This window comes from Drosophila suzukii, assembly GCF_043229965.1.
Source record: "Drosophila suzukii chromosome Y unlocalized genomic scaffold, CBGP_Dsuzu_IsoJpt1.0 scf_Y1, whole genome shotgun sequence".
Taxonomy (NCBI): Eukaryota; Metazoa; Arthropoda; class Insecta; order Diptera; family Drosophilidae; genus Drosophila; species Drosophila suzukii.
In genome coordinates, this window is record NW_027255895.1 from 244,969 (window position 1) to 254,059 (window position 9,091).

General features: G+C 39.6%; 1 long non-coding RNA gene and 1 pseudogene across 2 annotated transcripts; both read left to right on the forward strand.

The window, feature by feature from the left end:
• The first annotated feature begins 1,729 nt into the window (after positions 1-1,729).
• On the forward strand, positions 1,730-3,267 carry LOC139353930 (kinesin-like protein Klp59C; annotated as a pseudogene).
• Positions 3,268-4,033: 766 nt separating this feature from the next.
• Positions 4,034-5,845, forward strand: LOC139353907 (uncharacterized). Of its 2 annotated transcripts, none has more exons than XR_011605012.1 (4): positions 4,034-4,166; positions 4,224-4,449; positions 4,501-4,774; positions 5,170-5,845. It is a non-coding gene; the product is annotated as an uncharacterized lncRNA (long non-coding RNA). The 2 variants fall into 2 exon arrangements; XR_011605011.1 differs by having other exon boundaries at positions 4,501-4,749; positions 5,170-5,842.
• Positions 5,846-9,091: the final 3,246 nt, after the last annotated feature.

A 9,091-nucleotide genomic window follows, 5' to 3' on the forward strand; every position in this document is an offset into this window, starting at 1 on the left:
GCGGGGGTATGATTGCATCCGGATTATGTAAACGGATTAGTTCAAATGTCGAAAATGTCCAATTTGATTACATTAGCAAACAGCGTTTAATCCATGCCGAATGACAATTATTGTGTATGATTGCACTCTGTGATAGGCTGTTTTTTTAATGCATCGCTGTGTGTAACAATATGTATGTAAATTATTTATTAATAAATTTAAAAATGATTGAAACAGGTCGAGGAAAACAGATTACTAGGAAAAGATACAATGCAATATATCAAAAGATTATATCCATGAAATCATTTTCATTCATGCATACATTATTTTTCGGAGAGCAGCAAAATTAATGCACGTTCAGTCCAATGGCATTTCAATTTATTTGGAATTAATTTTTTGTGCGTGTGTAAAACAGGGCAAATGTTTTCCATTTAAATTGGTTTATTAGTTCATTTCAGATGTGCAGTTTAGGCAAGCATACAGCAAATATTCAGCTTACGTGTTGGGCGCGTGCAGGTGCAAAATAGTTGGCCAGGTGGGTAAAAATGAAATGGAAATCCCCGGAACGAAATCAAACTGTCCGGTTCGCTCTGACTACGGTTAAACAAATATATGCCTGGGGTCCCGGGCAAACAGAAAAAGCTATGGAAATTTGCATATCAGGTGGGTTGGACCAGGACCGGGAAAACTCCACTTATTTGCCCATTTCTTGTGGCATTTTTCAGTGGGTGGGCTACCCTTCGCCTTTGACGATAATTACACGGTAAATTTGGCAAAATGTGACGTCAAATAGCAAACAAGACGCCAGTGAAGACCCAAAACAAGTTGCAATGTATCTGTGCATCCCCACACCCATACATTTGCCGGCAGGAACACAGATACCATGTTCAGCTACAAATTCCACAGATACACCTTTATACAGAGGCAGTGGCGCGCAGGCACCTCAAAAAATAAATAACAAATTTGGTACGTTACATACGTCTCGGCTTATGCAAACGTATCTGCAACTTGTTCCCTCTCTATCTATCTCCCTCTACCCCCATATGGCCGTCTCTCTCTGGCAAAAGAATGCTTCATTTCATGACCACCCACTTGGCAAACAGAAAACACACAGGACATACACACAGGACGACTGACAAGAGGCCCTCGGAATGGTGTTGTTTGTTGATTCGGTTGTTCTTGCTGCCTCTTGTTTGCCCCCAAATTGAACAAATACCTAAAACAATCCTCGCTAGAATAGATATCACTGGGATGGTACGGGAAAGCTCAAAATAAGGGATCTGAAACTGTAAGATATTGCTTTTTTAATTTAATAATGAAGGAAAAACCATTCTTAAACGAAACTTAACCAAGGACCGAATAAAAAAGGTATTTTAGCAAAATGATCTATTTTGAAAAGTCTACTGAGATTTGTATTTTTAAAAGTCAAATAAAACTTTTTACAATTTCAGTATGGAAATAAGCAATACGTAATTGCAAATAAGTGTTATTTTGAGACCCTCCTTTTTAGTTTGACCAGTCCTAATAAAAAATTCATAAATATGGCTTTTAATTTCAACAAATTTAAAATGAAAACTATTAGTTTATAATATTAAAACATATTTCTTTTCTACACCTTGACTTGCTTGTCACTTTTGTTTTTTAGACTTTGTCAGCTAAAACAAAACATAAAATCGGCAATTCTGGATTCGGCCCAAATATTATGCACGCGTATTTGGTGAAAATTTTCAGTTATAAGAAATAAATTTGTTGCAGAAATCGGAAGAAAGTGAGCGTCGGAAGACAGGGGTTGCGGGATCTCGGATTTGTTTTTGGCCATCCAGTCAAGAGTGGAACCACCGATAATCCCCCCAAGGAACACCAAATTGTGGTCTGTGTCAGGAAGAGACCACTGAGACGCAAGGAGCTGGCGGGGAATTGGATGTGGTTAGTATACCTTCAAAAGACATGCTAGTGGTCCACAAGCCACGAAAGCATGTGAACCTTTCCAAGTTCCTGGAAAACCACAGTTTCCGCTTCGATTACGTCTTCATTGAGGATTGCTCTAATGGAACGGTATACGAATATACAGCCCGTCCCCTGATAAGGCACATCTTCGAGGGCGGAATGGCCATCTGTTTCGCCTACGGACAGACCGGAAGTGGTAAGACCCACACGATGGGTGGTCAGTTCACCGGAAGACAGCAGAGCTCCATGGATGGCATCTATGCCATGGCCGCCGGGGATGTCTTTACCACTCTTAAGTCACCTCCTTATGATAAGCTCAAGTTGAAAGTCTCCTGCAGTTTCTTCGAGATATATGGCTCTCGGGTGTATGATCTCCTTATGCCGGGGAAGCCGCAATTAAGAGTACTGCAAGATGGTAATCAGCAGGTGCAAGTGGTGGGTCTAACAGAGAATCCTGTGAATAGCACTGGCGAAGTTTTGGCTTTACTGGAACTGGGAAATAGTGTACGAACCTCGGGTCAAACCTCGGCCAATGCCAAGTCCTCTCGGTCCCATGCAGTCTTTCAAATCTCTTTGAGATCCTCTGCCAATAGTCGTTTGCATGGAAAATTCTCGCTAATAGATTTGGCCGGAAATAAAAGGGGTGCGGATAATAGCTCGGCGGACAGGGTGACCCACCTGGAAGGATCGGAGATCAACAAGTCGCTGCTGGTCCTGAAGGAATGCATTCGGGCTCTGGGTCGCCAGTCGGGTCATCCGCCCTTTAGGGGCTCCAAGCTCACTCAGGTCCTGCGGGACTCCTTTATTGGGGGCAAGAAGGTCAAGACCTGTATGATAGCCATGATTTCACCCGGCTTGCACTCGGTAGAGCACACTCTGAATACCCTACGCTATGCAGATCGGGTGAAGGAATTAACCGTGGACTCTGTATCCCCAAAACGACTAATAAGGACAGCTTCCAACTTCGAAAGCAGTTCCCTGCCAGATATAATACATCAATCGCAGATCGAAATTATCTATCCATCTCCCTCGTCCAAATCGCTCGAAGGAGATGAAATTCATTTGAATCCAGCAAAAGCAGTTACTGACACCACCAACGATTTAAACAGGGTCCCCGAGCAGGGATCTGAATCCACCTATCCCACTTCCGGACGACAGTTGATGCAAGGGAAATCACGACGCGCCCAGGAAGCTTCTATAATGCTGGCCAAATCCCTGGCCCAATTTAGGGGCCAAAACTTTCCCTAGATCTTGTGCCATCGATTTCTATAACAATTTTTTCTTTAAATAAAATTGGTTGTCAAAATTACGTGTACATCATAAAACTAAAATAAGTTGAGACTTCTGGCCTTTAGCTTTTTATCCGTTGCTGTCGGACAAATTACCGCATAGTTTGCATAAATTTCCACTCGGATTCCCATTACCATGGAATTCGATTTGGTCCCCTACCCTCAGTTCAGCTCTGACTTAAAAAACTATAATATACAAGGAAAACGCAGAAAATAAAAATTAAAAATCCATTAAGAAAACCAAGTAAAGGGAATAGCTTAATGAAAACTAAGAAGCGTAAATTAAAGATTTGAAATTAAATATTTGCTCGGGTACAAATTAGAGGTGGAAAAACATCGATGTTTTTCGATGTTTCATCGATGGTTGCCTCTTAAAACTTCGGAAAAGCGGTGTTATCTGCACCTCTAGTACAAATGGTACAGTAAAGATATTCGTTTATACAATATTTACTTTTTATATAACCATTATAATTAAGTAGTACTTACTAATAATTATTAAGGTTTTTGTTCAACTTCATTACTCGTATGTAAGTAAAAGCAATTTCCGACTAAATCGGTTCTTTCAATTCAGTGTTAATTGCAAATCGACCGAAAGCCTGTTAAATTAACAGGTTAATTAATAAAATACGCAATTTAAGTTTATTGACTTATCTAGGACTATTTAAAAAATTATTTGGTATTCCGAAACTAAAAACATGTCGCAACAAATAAAGATTATAATACATCTAAATTGTACACCATATCAAGAACTATATAACCGATAGCCAAGTCACGATATTTTTAAGTCTTAGCAGCCCTCTTAAAAAGTACCCAACCCTACCTGTCAAAGAAAATACAATGTTCCGTCGAAAGTGACAGTGTTCAGGTGCTAACGAAAAAATTGTGATTTTTGCCAATGGGCATTTACCCAATTTGGAGGAAAAGCCACTGCACACTTGCATACAAAAAGCGGTGAGTTCTTAAGTTACACCCACTCATATTGAAAGAGAATAAGGATATATTTCTCAGCTGACGTGCTACTCAAATTGTCAATGGGGGACCTTTTCGAGGCTCCTGGAGGCAGGCATTAAAAAGTGCATTAAAAAGGCTTTTACAAAGATCAGGGCTAATACCCTGCTGACGGTCTGTTTCACCAACATGGATTTCAAAGAGCAGGGTAAACTACGCAGGGCCATACAGGCCAGGCCAAGTAAATATTTCCTAGGCAACCGACCTGGAGATCGTATGAAGAAAGGTAAAGCAGTTGTTTAACTCTTTTCCTTTTGCTAATGGCGTTTTCCCACAGCTTTTTAACCATAACCCAGAAACGAAAACAAAACGACCACAATTCGTTTCATATGGGCAAATAAACGCCATATTTTGATTTGTTTGTTGAAGCTCCTAGTTTCGATGGCGATGTTGATATGGGACTTGGGCAGAGTGGTGGCGGACGCGATAGTATACTTGATACTGGGTTTAGTTGGACCGGAAATATCTTCTGGAATCCCTGGAGCACACTACTGATGATCTTGGCCGTCACCTGGAGCCATTCGATGTACTGAAACGGAGAAACAAGAAAGGTAGCAAACTTCGGCAAGCCGAAGTTTATACACCCTTGCAGGTTGTTTCAATGGGACCATAGAGTTTTCCGATTTTAGAAAACTAAAAAATATTTACAGAAATATAAAGAAAATGTTACATTTCAATTTACCAGCGCATATGTGTTCTTTTTGACATTTATTTGCCGTAGAAGGCAGCTGTATGATATTGTTGTCCGATTTTTATGAAATTTAATTTGTATAGACCGGAGTAAAAGAGAATATGATCAAATGAAGTTCTCTAATCATCAATCCTTCTTCCAAGGAGTCTGGTTTTTTGCATGGGCAGAATAGCATCTTTCGATGGGTCTCCTCTACATTAACCCATTAAAAGCATAACTGCAGCAAAATAAATAAACATTACTTCTCCATTTCAGTACATCGAATGGCTGCAGATGACGGGCAAGAAGAAACGGACCTCGGAGCTGGTGAAGGAGTATCATTAAGGACCAAGATCATCCAAGCTAGTAAGCTTCCGAATGCCAGTAGGGTGCTCCAGTGATTCCACGAGGTGTTTCCTGCCCACTTAAACGGTAGCAAGTGGACTATGGCCTCCGCTATCACACTGTCTAAGTTTCATATCGACATCCCTATCCAAACAAGGAACATCATCAAACATACGAAAATATGCCGTTTGTTTGCCCATAAATAACGAAAGACGGTCTATGGTTCGTTGACGATCCTGGGCGGCATGGGTAGTAAAGGTATGATGCTAGCACCCATCACAGCTCCAGAGGAAGATGCTCTCTTAATCGACATTTTCATATTCTGCCTCTGATTGGACATGGGTGCTTCAGTCGCCAGGACTACATAGGATCCCTGGGATACTTCAAGAGTGTCCTGATGACAGCTCCTGGATTACCCGCGAACGTACCTACTTGGTATGGCCATTCTGAAACTGAATAGAGCTGCGTCCAAAGAATTAATAATTATTATAATTGTGATATACTATAATATAATTATAATAATTCAGGAAACCAAAGTCAAAAGAATTTATAAGTTCTGATGATGACGACGTTTCGAAAGAAGGCCAAATAACCCAATTAAATGGATAATTAAAAAACGATTTTTAAAAATGAGTTGTTTTTTTGTGACCACGAGGTATCTTAATATTATGAAAATTTGTTTGCTTATTCCAACCGCTCAATATATGGACAATGGAAACCTGCAACGAGGACATTTGAATTTTGGAGTAATCTCCGCCGATTGAAGACGGCTCGGGACTTTAATGCCGGCGTCTTAAAGTTATCTCGCTCCTCTTTTTTTCTGGCCCAGTTCATTTGTGGGCCAACCTGTTTCCCGGGCTTAAGGACCTGCCCCCATCCACATCCACTTCCATGTCCTGCGACCAACACACGTAGCCGGGGTTTATGTGTGTGACTACATTTTCCTATGCCGAACTCAAACTAAGCGCAAATATTTTCCGCATAGTTGCGCATTAAGCCAAAAACTTACTTTTCCTCGCAGTTTTTCTGTGGTTTTTTCGTTTGGAAGGACGCAAGTGGCTCCTTTGACAGCTGTCAACATACAATATTGGGGATTATGATGGTGCCAAGACACGTCTTACGACAAAGCTTTGTGTCAATATATTAAATTATGGATTAGGGCGGCTTTTCCCTAACTCCCCAACTCCCCATCTGGCCCCTCCGCCCAGTCGTCTAACTTTTTGGCATTTTTTCGCGCAAATCCGCACATAAATGCCTTGGGCTGAATGAATATGGATGAAGCAGCAAATTTTGTTATTCCTGCGCATTTGACACTAATTGAAATCGGGAAAATGTTTCTAAAAAGCTGTCACCCGAATTTTGGGGTCTGCATAATGCAAATGCCAATTATTTACATTAGTGAGTTTTCTGGATCTATTTCAAGAACTTTTGTGATGTTACGTTACATTTGAAAGTCGAAAAATATAAGTTTTGTTGATAAATTGATTATATTATAAGAACGCATTTCTACCAATCAACTTTGACTTACTGTAAATCTTTTCGACAATCACAAAAACAGACTGAAATGGAATATAATTAGGGTATTCAATTGCGTTGCAAAAGTGTAAACTTTGTAAGTTTGCCAGACGAGAATTGTGAACGCCCTCTATTTTAAAACATCGTTGCAGGATATTGACGTACAAAAGAAAGCTAACTTTTAAATTTTTGTGAGAAGAAGGCTATGATCATCGCTTAGTTTCGACCTCCCTGGCTCTCTTCCTTGTGGGTTTTTCTTCCATTGAAATTGTTATTCAATTATTTTGTTTTACAGAAGACACATTTTTTTCTTTTGCATTTAAAATTCAAATTTGTTTCTTTCCTTTTACTGTCATTACCATGGATTTAAACCCAACTTTTCAGTATATTTTTAGTATTTTAGATAAAATTCCTACCCATTATTAACCCCCTATTTCTACACAAGTACAACAGATTTGTATACATAGGCTGGGGTGTTGTAGGCCTTGAAAACTATTTTGTATGGAAATTGTTGTTGGAACTGCTTACACTTTTACACTTTTCAAACGTTTGCAACGCAATTGAATACCCTAAATATTCTTTGTATTATCCCGAGAACGACGACACCTACGTTGGCTTACATCTTTGCATGTCAAGAATTTAATGTTTGCAATTTAATTTTAAGTCCCTGCCGTCTTTCGCATCGTTAATCAAAAGCGTCTTTAATCTTATGTCAAGTTATGTAAATAAACAATTACGAGCATTTATATATGCACACTCACACAAGCGCTTAAATACACACAGGGACACCCACAGACACAAGAGCACAAATTTTGCGGCTTAAAGTTAATTCATTTCAACCTGGCATTCAAACGGCTAGATGATGGCATTCAGAACTCTCCCCAGAAACCCCACCTCTTTCGCATTCTAATACGCCATTAACACAGCCACCTAAATAAGTAAGTAAACTCGATAAGCACATAGATACTCACACAGATACTAACCCACGCACACACACGCCGCGAAAGTAAACAAAACCGGAAGGAAGCGCGTGCAGATTTAGCGGAGTGCAAATATTTCAATTTGGGGAAACTGATAAGTCCTATAAACGTAAACTTAACGTTGGCTAAACAAATTTCCCGGAATCACAAAATCCCCGCACCCGGAAAACCCCGAAATAGCGGGGCGATAACTCAAACACATCTTAAGCCTTCGCTTAAAGCATTTCGGGCAGAGATGCTCCTCCATTGAGTATCGATTACTTTGCGTCTAATGCACTTTTGCAACTGAAGAACTCGCCGCCACATCGCATTTCCTCTTTCCCACCTCTTGAGAATGTAACCGAAACTATGTTGGCCGGGAAAACTTTGCTAGCGGCAGTCGGAAAAGTGAGAGGCACTAATGGCTTCAGCTGGAGGATATTGCAAAAATGAGAGATATAAAATGGGAATCTATGATAGGAGGTAAATGCAACACAAACTGCAAATGAAATCATCAACTTTGCCTTGTTTTCATCTATTATCGATGGCATCACTTAAAAAATAATTGGACAACTTTTATAGAAGATATTGTGACTGATAAACTGGTGATAACAGTTTATTGAAAAATAAATAGATTGGGAATTTTTGATTGAATTTAAGTTATTTGATTTGCTAGCCAGTATCCATGGATAATAGCATTAAAATTAACTTTTATAAAAGGTATTGTTCATAATTTCTGGCTGATGAGCTTGGGATGACTATCGAGATGATAATATAAATGTTATAATATTATAAAAATATAACCATTGTTGTTTTATATTTAAATTGCCAAAGAAAAACTAAAAAAAAACTTTAGTACGAGTTAAAGTTTAAGATGCTACTGAAGGTTCTCAGTACTCTGATAGCCTTATATTTCCAAAAACATTCCAGTTATCTAAATTTAATTTAAACTTTAAAATTTAGAAAGATTGAAAGGCAACTTAAAAGTTTAAATTTTCAGGCGATGGAAATTCCTGACAGTTGGACAAGCAAATACAAGAAAACGTTGGCCAGGCACACAAACACATATGCCGATCCTGAAAAAAGCAGCTTGAATGGCAAGCTAAAACCATTTCTCCCCCCTTCGGTAGTCCATTCCTCATTTTGCTGAAGTCATGGCAAAATGTTTACAATGATAATTGTCCTGCTCGGTCCTTGTCGTTGTCATTGTCCAGCCAATAAATTCTTGGCAGCTGCATGTTTGTTAAGCTCAGGGCTCAATCCTTTGGCCCCCTTCGAACCCCTCTCACCATTTTACCATCTACCCACGACCATTTTGTGTGTCCTGTTTTGGCCAGTGGCTATTGGTTGAGTGGGTGGCTAGAGTCCTTCGTGTCCTG